Below are 13558 nucleotides of genomic sequence, written 5' to 3' on the forward strand. Positions count from 1 at the left end.
GCAAAAGTTTGATCAAAAGCAAATCAGACTTTTTATCACCTTCTGCAGTAGGAAATTGAAAAATCAGGTTAAAATGGGAAAGCATTAACTCAGATGTTTAATTGTATTTGTTGCACAGCGTTTTAGGGAAAACTTAATTTTTCTATCATTGATTTCCATTTGAAATGTTGTTCAAATAGATCTAATCTTTATACGGATAAAACACATAATGCCTTCTAATGCTTTGTTTTTTCAATGCTTTGATACTTTCTTGTTCTTCTGTTAGGCATTATTCTATATTGTCTTTCACACATTTTGAAGTGTGAATGGGTTTTGTGATTTACTATATTCATCATAATGTGTTCTGTCTGTTTGTCCTTCCCATCTCGTTTTCGTAAATATTCTGATTAAACTTTTCTTGCATCTTCCCCAATTTCCTCCTTTATTTCCTCCTTTCAACTAGACCCAGCCTGACTATAGGAAGGTTCTGGAGACATTTGTTGGAAATATGTGCTTCAGCTGCTTTCTTAAGACATCTAATTTTAGGTGTCTAAATGTGTTTCTATATGTGGCCTTGGATCTAAGCTCCCATTATAAGCAGTGAAGGTTTAGTCACTAGCTACAGTGCAGTCGGTGCTTTTCAGCTGACATCAGTTTGAATTGAATAGCTCTCCAGGCTCCACTGCCTGTACTAAGTAGATCTCCACTTGCTATAATAGGAGTGTAAGGTCCTAACTTGCATGCAGACAGACAGTTCCAGATACTTAAAGGGCATGTCTCCATTCTGGAGCTAAAGCCTGGCTGTTAGAAACTGAAAAAAGGCAGGCTACATCCTGAAAACATCTCATCTGAGTGCGTTGTTTCAAAGTTGTATCCACAATGAATGTCTTTGCCCTGAACTTTTTCCTTTCAGTTGTTCAAACTCATCCATTTCCAGGAGCATTTAACATCTCACATCTTAAGTGGAGGTACTTGTTGGGATGGAGTTGAGGCCTTTGGTTGCAACTGGAGAATGCACCTAAAAGTCAGTTCCCGTGACTGCAGTCAGCAATGTCTTGCCCATAAGCTTGTAAATCATTAACTCATGCTGCTGAGATTCAGCTGCTAGCGTGGGCAGTCTGAGTCTGGAACCATTTAGATGAGTCCTGTGCAAAGGATGTTAAGCTTGATGGGTCTGTGTCTGAGAAGATTAAGTCCCCTGGCATTGTAATCAGGTCATCAGATTTCTTCTCTGACTGTTCTGCTGATGGGAAAGAAAGAAGTAGCCTTGTACTTCTTGCTTCGTGAAACAAAAGGAGGGGTAAATCGATAAAGAATCTCTTCTTAGTTTCTAACATAAGAAGAAGGTTGATTAGCTGTTTGAACTAAATCAGAGATACAGGCAAAAAGTTAATCTTAACTGAATGAAATCTTGTTGAATAAAATAATATTTCATGAAAATAGCTTTTTTTTCTTTTTTTCCTTTATCACAGCATGTCAGAATAGATGTAGCTGGAGAGGGGCTTTTGTAAGTCATCTGCCCCAAGCCCTGCTCCAGCAGGGCCCCCAGTGCAGGGTGCCCAGGGCCCCGTCCAGGCGCCTTGTGCCGCTCTCCCAGGAGGAGACCCCACAGCCTCTCTGGGCAGCCTGGGCCAGTGCTCAGCCGCCCGCCCAGCACAGCAGTGCTGCCTGGTGCTCAGAGGGAGCCTCCTGCCTGCCCCTTGGTGCCCACTGACCCTGGCCTGGTGCTGGGCACCCTGAACAGAGCCTGGCTGCGGCCTCTTTGCCCCCTCCCCGTGGGGATTCACAGCCCTGGGTGAGATCCCCCTGAGCCTCCTCTTCTCCAGGCTGGGCAGTCCCAGCTCTCCCAGCCTCTGCTCACAGGAGAGGTGCTCCAGGCCCTTCCTCATCTGGGTGGCCCTCTGCTGGGCTCTCTCCACTGTGTCCATGTGTCCTGATTTGGGGGGGGGGGGGGGCCAGAAGTGGACCCAGCACTCCAGGTGTGGCCTCACCAGTGTTGAGCAGAGGGGAAGGATCACCTCCCTCGACCTGCTGGTGATGCTTTTCCTAATGTAACCCAGAATACCATCAGCCTCATTAGTAGCAAGGGCCTGTTGCTGGCTCACATTGAGCTTGGTGTCCACCAGGACCCCTAGGTCCGTTGCTGCAGAGCTGCTTCCCAGGTGGATGCCCCCAGCCTGTCCTGGTGCCTGGGGTTGCTCCTTCCCAGGCACAGGGCTCTCTGCCCTTCAGCAGGTTCCTGTCAGCCCATTTCTCCAGCCTGTTGATGTCCCTCATGATGGCAGTGCAGCACTCTGGTGAATCAGACACTGTCCCCAAATAGAAAAGCATTACTTAATTTCCTTATCTGATTAATTCTTTAAAAACAATTTGTGCTTTATAGAAGCTAAGAAACAGTGTATTTAAACTGTCTTTTTACTGGGTTCTGTAAAAATGAAAAGGCTACAACTTTGTGCCTAAGCACTGTGTTTTTTAGATCTTCTTTAACCATATGTACAGTAGGAATACAGCCTGGTGTTTCATCTGTTTGAAATGCTACAAATTGTTAGATGAGACCCCAGGGTGTTTCTTTATAGTTCCACCCTTTGAGATCCAAGCTGTCTTGCTACATCCTTGAAGTATAGCTGCAGCTGTGAAAGCGTTCAGGCTTCTATCAAAGGCCGCAAGTTAACTAAGAAATAGCTTCCAATTAAGTCTGATTTACTGTTGTTCTATTTGTACTCCAAAGAGTAGTCTCGGCTGCCTTATCTCCTGGTCGGGCACACGGTAGCTGTGAAGGGTGGCAGGCTGCGAAGGAAAGCAACATCTCCAGGCCTGGGGAGCTGCTCTCCCAGCTGGTATTTTTCCAGACCTCCTCAAGGCCGAGCAGGCTCCTGCTAATTCCTGCAAGTTGCCAGCATCTTGCAAGGCCTAACATTGCCCTGCCTCTATGCTTTCTCTTTCTCCTTTGATGCTAGAAGGTGTTCTGTAGAGAGAGTACCAAGGCAGTAACTGAATGTTGCAACTTTGCATCCAAGGATTTTATTATTATTACTATTCTGTTCATAGTTTTGCCTTTTTTTTTCCACTAATGGATGAATCAGCAGCACATGGCCCAAAAGATAGGGCTGTGCATGCGTTATTAATAGTAGATTATGATAGTTGCAGTCTTTTTTGACTGTTGTTTTGTCAGCTTGCATGGCTTACATGATCGTGACACGTTTGAACTTCATGGAAATCCTGGTGATACAGCTTCCCTTTGCTTTCTCCCTTTTGTAGACATTCATGCAGCAATCTGTTCTACATCTAAAGCAGTTTATTATCCAAATGAGGGGAAGGAAGAAAGGGAGGAAGGTAACAAGGCCATTACAAGCCCATAGGCTAGCTGTGCACAAATATAAATAGCTACTGTGTAACATGAATTAAAGACCAATTACAAGTGTGTCTATTCAGCCACTTAAAGCCATTAAGAAACAGTGTAATTACATGGGTCTTCAAATAAAGTTTGAAAGGCCAAATTCCCTGGTAGTAAATATAGCTATCCAAAGTGCTGCTGTTTGTTTCTTTGTTTTGTTTTGTTTTGTTTTTCAAAGAAAAGGCCTTTGTCACACTGCAACTTGAAAAAATGCAGTTTTCTGGAGCAGGTGCTCTAGGACACACCATCCGAATAGCCTCAGCTTTTTTCAAGTGACTGTACAGCACCCAGTAACTTACAGAAGTTTCTCAAGTTAATGATGTTCGAGCTACTGGAGTGACTGATTACACCCCCTTTCCTTTTTGATTAATCAACTCTTCTGTGAGCGTATGGTTTACTTTCTGTGCCTGTTCTCAATTTGTTTTCCCAGTAGCCTTTTCTCCAGCTGTTTTACTCCTGCTTTCCCTTTGGTGCTGGACATACGGCCCATCTTCGTGCTGTGTATATTGTATTTCCCGTAGATAATCTTGGCTGTTTTATTCATAGGTGGGATGGATGTACCTTAAGCAGCAGAGGAAAGAACATCCTTATATTTTGTTGAGAAAAGGTGGCTTATGAATTATATTGCACCCTTCAGTGATACAAAACCCCGTTTTCAAATTTCCTATGGCCTTTGGAAAGCTTTTAGTTATTACATAGTGATAGTTAGCAGATTCTGCTGCTGTCGAAAACTGATGTTATATCTCAGTTGCAATGACGTGTGAAAGTTGTATTTCATCTGTTCCCCACCCTCTTTAAAAAAGAAAAAAAAAAAAAAAAGTAGATCCTACCTAAGCAGGCCAGCCTGTACTTCTTAACAAGATTTTTATTACTATGTTTCCTCCAGATCTTTCAGGTCAAGGAAGTACTGCTAGATGTAAATATTTCAGAAGTACATAAATGGAGAGTATTCAGGTATAGCAGCTTTTCTGCCTGCAAGAGGATTCTGTCTGCTTGTGCCTCCAAAATAAGGAAATAGAGGCTGGGGGAAGAGAGCCAGAATAAGAAATAAAATTGCCAAACCTATAGGTTGTATTATTTCTTCATAGATGATCCATAGAAGGATTTAATATGGAGTTGTAGTTTCAATAAGATACAAATAAGTTACCGTGAATGAGATAATGAAGGTTGTCATCATGACCATCTCATAACAATGCATCGCAACGATTGTAGAAAAATCTTATGAAATACAGACAGGTCACATGAAGTGGAAGGACTGTGCTGAATAAAAACCACAACAGGACCATGGGCTGCGAGAAAATGCCAAACTAGGGAAAGAACTGTTAGGTCAAGGAGCTGTACCTTATTGATACTGCGTTCCTTTCTTCTCAGAATCAGAATTAAAGTTGGAGACAACAACAGAGGGAAGGAGAAAGAGATGAGTCTACAGAGTTGTCAGCCTTTTGCTTTTACTCTGTTTTCTCAGAAGTTGTGCTAAATGCTGTCTTTCAAGAGACTGTCTTAAAGCTAAGTGCTCTACTGTGTTACATCCTCAGCCCTTTTGACAGAGCTGAGCTTTATGTTTTTGCAGTGAAGAGACATCTCAGTAAAGCTCCTAAGTAACCTGTGGATTTAGAAAATAAAGATACTTCAGTTGGCATTTATTCTTACTTTTTCTTAAACTTTCCATTTATTATTTCCTGTTTTGCGATCAAGCACGGAACCGTTTTGTTAGATAAAAGAAGTTTAATCTTATCGATCATTTAAGCTCAGTTAAAACTGAAAAGTCGTCTAACTCATCAGCTGTTAACAAACGCTGAACAAAGGTGCAGAAGACAGCCTAGTGTGAGCTTAACTTCCACTCCCATATTTGTACTGCAAATAGATACAGATACAACAGTACTTGTAAGCACTGAGGTTTTGAGATTGATGGTTTGATTGCTTTTTACTATGGACTGCTAGCCTTTGTGCGTTAGAACAGTGCTTTTCTACACAAGCTGTAAATCTGACATTATATATATGTAGCCTTTTCAATAGCATATTTGCTAAAGGTGTGTTTTTATGTTTGCTGCCCCTTTCCAATTCTTAATAAAAATATTGCATATAAAAGGAAGAAAAGGTACCTTGGAAATACCCAATCTTTTAGTTATAGCTTTATACACTCTCAAGTTTTTTTGTGTTCCTTTCAAGCAGAATATATGACACATACTAGACCAGGAATCTTACTCATATACCCACGCAGCTTTATCTGTAGTTTTTTTTTTCCCCAGTTCATTTTTTAACATTGAAAATACCTTCCAGAGCACCGATTTGGCCATAATAGCTTTCCAAGTGTGCATTATATTCATAAAGTTTCAATATGCTATCGTTGTTTTTCAGTTACTGAGCCTCAGCCTCTTATCTAAGCAGATCTGTTATTTATTTCTTATGGGAAAGAATCTAATCTCATCTTGGTGACAGCATAAGTGGAAGGGTGTTGGGTTCTGGGTTTTCTCAGGAGCATATAAATGCAGGTTTCTGGATCTTCCTGTTGTATGGTGGTGTTGTGCTGCTGTGTGTGGACAAGTAGCAGATTGGCAGGTAAACATTTCTGTACAGCTTCACAGAACTACACGAAGGTCTGAAGTGCCTGGGAAGATGCCACATGGAAAAAGAGGCTGAATGCTCGGCTAGGTAAGGCTGTGTCTACACAGGACGTGGCTTTTGGGGATGTGAAGGCCAGTATAAAGCAAATAAAAGGACTAGAAAACATGGGTGTGAAGAATGACAGACTTGAGACCAGATACCTCTGTGTTTCCTATATCCATAGAGCAAAATTCAAAGCACCATACAGAATGGTTTTGACCTGTAGCTGTAAAGAGCTTCAGCAGATTCAATATAACCTTAGTCATGTCGTGTTTTTTTGTAAGGTTCTAAACCGTGGAAGAAATAGGAAAGGATCAAATGCTGAGGCGTGATGCACAGCTAGCCTAGAATATAAATCTATCCCTTCTTAACCACTCAGTAACTAAGGCACTCAGGTATCTTTCAGCTATCAAGATAATTCCAGAAATACTTGGTGTTTCAGCTAAGCTGATGAACCAGGGAACTCCAGTGACCTAGGGAATCTATATTCCAGAAGTGGTAAAAGATCAAGAATAAGCATTAACTGTTTAAAGGAGTGTTGTTTGAATGGTACCCCTCAACTGGATGAAATGCAGTTATATACAGTATAAGGTCTTGCATAAGATTAATAAATTATAAACGGGGATCTCATCATTTGCAACTTTGTGAGTAGGAGGAGGAAGCAGGCAAGCTATTTGGCTCACAAGATAAGTATTATCTCCAGTGTAATGTATCTGTAAAGGTTACTGTGATCATAAAATGCATCAGAGCAGACATTGCTAGGACAGCTTGGGATGTTTAGTTGGATTTTACAGGATTCTGCTGAGACCTTAACTGTATTTTGATCATTCATGTTTACAAAAGATGAAATGAAACTGATTCCAGCTGTTGTAGAAAAGAAGTATTAAGGTATTCATAAGAATGAGGAGTCTGTTTTGTGAAAGGACACTGGAAGAGCTTGGCTTGTTGGGCTAAAAATGAGTTTTCTTAGGAACAGATAGGTAAACAGGAGGGTTTTAAAAAATAATAAAATTAATGCTAGAGCTTATTGAGAGACAAGTGGATGTCAAATGGCTATGAATACATTTTATCTAATTACAAGAAACCTCCTGGCTACATAGGAGAGTGGTGCTCTAGAATAGTACCCCAGTGGGAGACATATGGGTGAAAAAATGACTTTTTATAAGATTGATCTTGATGCTTTTATGTACAGTCCATCTGTGATGGATCCTGATGCATGATAATAGGGAAGAGGAATGAAGCTGCAATTGCAGGTGAATGGACTTGATTCATGAAGTCTTTTTCAGTCCTTTAGCCCTGATGTCCAGCAACAGAAAAAGTAGACCTACACCCAGATGGTAGGGAAGCAATAAAAAGGTTTTGGCACAAAGGACACGTTTACTTTCCAGCTATTAAGCAATTTTCTTGTCTCCTCTCCTTAGAAGAGGGATATATTGATCCATACATAACATTTGGTCAGGAGTTCCCCTGTACGAGTGTGTCCTTTTTCCCTTTCATCTGGCTTGGAATGACAATTTTTGATGTGTCTGAGCCAACTTAGTTGCTTCATCCCTTACCTCTTGTTTGGCACAGGTAAGTAGATTCCCTGCATAGTTCCTTCTGGCTCTGAGTTCAGTTTGGCTGCCAAAGCAGTAGGTATTTTACTTTCTAAAACGTATTTGGTTACAGAGCAAATTGAGTTTGAAGAGAACACTGCAACAGCATAAGCTTATCTTTGTCTGGTCCCTGCTTACTGCTCTAGCAGATGTTTTCTTTCTGATAATACATATTTATTAACCTTGATGAAAGCTTTCTATCAACAACAACCTTTGTCATGGACACTCTTAATGTTTGTGGTTACATGCTTTCCCTGTCTGGTAACTCGTTTGAGATACGGAGAAAATAATTCCTTGTTGAAGGGATCTGTGGAGTTCATTGTGCAGAGTGAAGGGGCCTTTGTCACGTAAGACATTAAAAAAAATTGTAGATTTCAAATGTGAAAACAAGTTTAAAAGATAAAAATGACTTCATTAGTTAGCCTGTGATTATTTTTATTAACTATACCAGACCCTATAAACACTTTATTGTCACTATCAACAGTAAAATGTAAGATTTGCAGTGGGGGGGATTTGGGACCGAATTTCTGCAAAGCCTTTTGAACATGGAAATTCTTGCCTGTTGACCTTAAGTCATTAGCAAAATCAGAAGTCTTAATCTGAATGTTTAAGTACTTACTATGCCAGCTACTATGTTATAAAGAATTTGCAAGATCTGTAGTTTTTGAGTCACTTATTTCCACTCTTTTCAGAGCATCCCCTGTTGTATCTGCATTCATAGGTTTGTTTGTTTTATTGTTGAAGAGATGGACAAAAGTATGCATGCATAGTGGACTGTCATCATAACGTGGTCTGTTCAGGGTGTTTGGGTTCTATATTAGTGTTAACTTCAGAAGTTTTTCACTGCAGAAGTCCCAGTGCAACACAGGTCACTCACTGAATCACAGCCTAATCCTAGCAAGCACACGGAGTCCGTTGCTTCTGTTTTGACCACGGAATTCCCTATGACCTTGTAATTATACAAAACATGAGGCTGCAGGGGGACAGGCAGAAACCAGCTATCAAAGACCTGCTGGAGCAGAGACAATATACAGACAGTACGTAAAGGTTGCCTCTCTCCAAAAGGCAAGATAGGTTATTTGTTTACTCAAGCTGTATCCCAAAGTATCCACTATATTTTGGTTTATCCCAAAATGCAAACTATATGAGCACGAAATTGGTTAAAACATTCACCCAGAATAGAGATACGAGGTTTTTAGCCCTACAGAGTTCAGCAGAACCTGAACCTGTAGCTCCCCATTCCAGCGGAGTTCCCTGGCCATTAGGCTATGGAATGTCCTGAGTTTAGGCTTCTCTCCATGTCTTCTTTTGGAAATGGGCATCTTCACACCCCCCTCACCCCCAAACACACACCAAAAAAAGGGTTCTTGAGGAAAACTACTTAGGAAAGCAGTTTGCCTCTCTTGATTGATATAATGGGGATTCCATAGGGATTCCTGTACATTTGGGTGAAGTTCTGGGTTCTTGTTCTCCTTTCAAAGGCTGGCTTTGTACTTTCCATCTAGCAGCTTGATTAGAGGATTTCACTGTGCCCGTAGCATGGACAGGAGCTTAGTGTGCTGCACTTTGGTTTCCTAGTGGCCCATCTTCAGCAGAGGTGACAGTGTTTGCAAGGCAGGTTATTCCATGATCGGGTGTCCTTGGCATTCTCCCAGACTGGAACAAGCTGGGGGATAGCACACAGCACAGAAATCAGCTCACCGACTAACTGAGCACGAAGACCTTTTTCCTTTTTTCTGACAGTAGGAATCTCCTCTCAGAAAACTTGATAGACTCTGCTGAATCAAGTATCTGCTTGGGGACGCACGGTCTGTGCTTAATGATTTGTGTCGTTTGCTATGAGGTGGCTCCCTGATAAATGTGCAAAAGCACAGAGTTGTCCTCCAAGGCAGCCAGTGAATCACCCTGCTGAAGCCAAATGTTTGCTGTAAACGTTGCAAAGTGTAAGGTGTGTAACATCAGATGTTTTCAGCTCGGTCTTATGTCTCATTTTTGTCATATGCCATTATTGCGCAATTTGTCTGCTTGAGGCTTGTTCCCTACAGTTTGTACCATGACAGAAGGACTTTGCATTACCAAATGTCTCTTTTCAAATTGTCAGCTTCAGGGACTGTTTTCTTCCCTCATGGTTTGAAACAGAACTATGTAATAAAATGTTATTTCAGAATTTATTTCAGAGTTCAGAAGCCTGTATCTGAACGTTTTCTTCTGGAACTGGATTATTGGTAGAGTCTTTATGTTGGTGGAGTCAAGTAAGCACCTCTGATTTAGGCATAAAAATAATTGTATGTGGTGAGTGTGAGGAGAAAAGAAGTCTTTGTAGGACTGAACTCAATTTACAGTTTTTTTGCATTGTTTTACAGAAGACCTTTTCATCTGACCAGAGCAGCAAACTCAAACAGCAAGATTTACATTCAAGAGCAATATTTCAGTGGGACAGAGCTGTTGTTTCGTTCTGTTTTTCAAATCAGAATAGTTACCATTAACTTCTTACCTTTGGTAAAAACTGTAGCTGTGAAGCCAATGTCATTCTAGCTTTCCCTAGTTTTCCCTCTTTCTGCTAAATTATGCAGAATAATGGATTACTGGATTCTCTCTTGGCCCTGATGGGAAGCTGAGATATCTCATGTCCTGCTAACTTAGTTTTAGTCTGTTTCAGTTAGGAATGAACACTCCCAGAGGGGTCCCTTTACAGAAAGGTGCGTGTGGTATTTATTTCTGATACTAGAAGAATTTCAGATGTTAGAATTGTGTTATCATCACAGTTTTTGTTCTGCTGGTTTTTGTTTTAAATAGAACACCTGAATATGCACTGTGTTCGTCTAGTAATTTCATTGAAGCCTAACAATTCAGAGGTTCTCAAATGAAAGTGCACATTGTTAGTAGATTCCAGAGACTCCAAAGGTATGTCCTTAGAGTTGTCTCTCTTGGATAGAAAAGTTTGAGCTGGGCACTGAATATTCTTTTGGCAACCTTTACTGGTGTCGATTTCTTGCTTACATTTCTGTCATTCTAATTATCACGGGTTGCACAAGCAGAATTTGATTATATCTGCAGATGCTTTTGTATATTTTCATCCATGGTTTTGAAATACTCTACTCTAGAATCTGGTAAAATTGGTTCAGCATTTGTACGTATGCTGATGATTTTCTTAGTCACTACCTATATGCAGATACGTGTTTGTATAGATGTATACACACACATGGTATGCACACATACACACATGTAACTTGGGGGTGGGAATATTAAGAACTTCATGCAAAGGAGAAGGGGCTTCTGTGAGTGCCCATGCTGAAACAGCAGAATATGCCAGATAATTTTGCCCTCTAGTTTGAAATCAGCGTAGCCAGGTAAGTATGTACAGAAAAAATAACCCATTAGTGTAATAACTTGAATATAATGGTGCCAGAAAGGCCTTTACAAGTAATTATACTACCTAATTTAATTTTTGGCACAACCAGCCTGAGAGGAAAAGAAGTTGAAGTTAATGCCTGTGCCTTCCACAATATCTCTTCTGCGAACCAAAGTGCTCTTTTCTAGAAGCTGCTGTCTGCAAGCCAGCACCTGCTGGCTGTTGAGACTCACTTGTGCTGTTCCCCTCTTAGCTACAACCTGTTATCAATAGTAGTGCTTAACTTGTATTATTTTTTTGTTGTTGCTTACAGGTCTGCAGTACAAACAGCTTAAAAAATGCTTAAAAATGCACAAATCCTAGTGGTAACAACTGTTAGATGATTAAACTGTGGTTTATCCTGAGTCACATGAATCAAATCGAAAATGACTAAGCATTATGTAGAGATATTAAATATTAGTCTGAAGAAGTTGCAGATCAATATTGCTCAGCAGCATAAATGCTAGGAAATTACTCTCTTTGAGAAAAAGCTGAGCAAATACACCGTGCAGTTAGTGCAAATTATTCTTACTGCTAAGAATAAAAAACATTTTCATCAAAGGTTCTTTGTGTTAAGGATGGTATATTGCATTTGACTCCCTTTGAAATGCAATGACTTATGGTTCACCTGATATTTAAATTGGAAGACTACAAGGGAGAGAGAACATAATTTTTTGACATTGCTCTTCCACAGTTATTAAGTAATTGCCCTTAGTCTAAACCTAAAACAGCAAAGCAAGCTGAACAATTTAATAATCTAGGCTGCGCAGTAAAAATCTGTATTGTATTTCCACATTAGCATCTTTGATTCATTGTTACTTCTCTTTAAACAGAAGTAGGGTGGAGTTTGATTGCATTGCTCCACAATTGCTTCACAAAGAATGTATAAAAACTTTCTATTATTGGAGTATCTAGAAAGGCTAAAATCATCCTTCTGCCAGCTCCCACGTGTAAGTTCCTGATGAGAAGTTTGCAACATTCAAAGGCATGAGTTTGCAATCTTTTTTTTTTTAATCACAAAATTGCACAGTGGTCATTGTTTAGATACAGCTGGAATGAAGGTACGTTTAATATTTGAACACAGAAACCATTGTTACCTTTGTCCTTTGAATATATGTGAGGCCATTATAAAAGAAAACTGATAGCTGTATTAATGATGAAGTGCTATGGGAATCTGTCATCTCCGCACGTTTGCCTGTGAGAAGGGATTTTGTGTCCTTTTCTTCTGAATACATATGTATGGTTTCATGGGAAAGATCAGGATCTCATTAGGATGGAATCTGTCGAAATATTGTAGTTAGGCTTTATGGCTGTCAGCTCTTATCTATTATTCCAAAGTCTGCATGAATGAAACTGATGTTTTTCCCCCTGCTTTAGAACAAAATTACATGAACATTTTACCTTGTTTTTCCATGCGTTTTCCAGCCTACTGATAGATTTTAGTAGCCAATTAATATATTTAAATCGCTGTTCCCGCTTTGTCAGCGGCTGTTCCCCAGCCTTGATGACAAAAGTAGACAGATGGATGGGGGAAGGGACTGTTTTGTCAGGATGAATTTAGAGCATAAGGAATGTGTTAAATTGACAGCACTGAAAACTCAAGTCTTCTGACTGCCCCTGTCCTTGTGGTGCTCCCGGTTCCTTCGTGTGCCTCTTCCCCAGCCCAGGCCTAGCAGTAAGTTCTGTGTTTGTTTTTCTCTTTTATTACTTGTTTGAATGCACTGCACCTAGAAAAATCAAAGCTCCTGATTCCTTGTGACACTTTTTAGTGCCCGTTAACCTGAAGTGTACCAATCTGGAACTATTTTCCCAGCAGAGCTCCCAAGGCAAACGGAGACCACTCGTTTGTTGTTGATAACCGTTTTGTTGTAATTAACTAGCTGCTGGGAGCCCAAAATAAAACTTTGAAGTCTTGGCCATTATGTAAGAGCAAGAGTGGTGCAACTATTTGTGGCATCTGGGACTATTGATTTACTGCAGCGTGTCAGCGCTGGCCGGGCGCGCTGCTACGTCAGCCGCGCGCTGTATTGTTTCAGCTGCTGTGGCCTTTGTATTTGATCCTGTCAGCGCTTGCGTCAGTGATGCATATCATCGCCTGCGTGATGTCAAAGTGTGGGTGTTCGGTTATAGAGACACAGTTAACCTAATGTGCCGCAGTAAATCCTGAATGCTATTTCCTCCTGGGGATAGCAGTGATTCATCGCCGCTCGCATTAGGCTCGTGCTAAGTATAGCAGCCTTCGGGAGCTGCAGTATCCGCACAGATCAGTATCAAAGCACAAATCGGTATCAGAAAGCTGCAGCTTTCTGAGGAAAAAGTAGTTGTTTGCGGCCCGCTCCCTTTGCGCGCCTCCCTTCCCGAGGTGGCAGTTCAGCCACAGGTAAATCCTACAGAAGGATTTGGCCCAAGTAACGACCCCTTTCCACTTAACGGTGCTCATTAAGGTGAAAGGGGAAGGCCCAACGACGGCTAAAGCTCTGAAGTAAAACCACGAGGCGAGGGGAAAAACGGCCGGCGCTTCCCTCAGCGGCAGCAGGCCGCGGCGCACCTGAGCCGTGCCGAGCCGTGCCGAGCCGCCCCGCCCGCCGCCGCCGA

The 13558-nt window shown here is 41.2% G+C and overlaps 1 protein-coding gene across 4 annotated transcripts in view; it reads left to right on the plus strand.

The window, feature by feature from the left end:
• FNDC3A (fibronectin type III domain containing 3A) overlaps nt 1-13558 on the plus strand; it is a 116634-nt gene that overhangs the window by 47604 nt on the left and 55472 nt on the right. The window lies entirely within an intron of this gene.

Source organism: Oxyura jamaicensis, chromosome 1 (assembly GCF_011077185.1).
Source record: "Oxyura jamaicensis isolate SHBP4307 breed ruddy duck chromosome 1, BPBGC_Ojam_1.0, whole genome shotgun sequence".
Classification (NCBI taxonomy): domain Eukaryota; kingdom Metazoa; phylum Chordata; class Aves; order Anseriformes; family Anatidae; genus Oxyura; species Oxyura jamaicensis.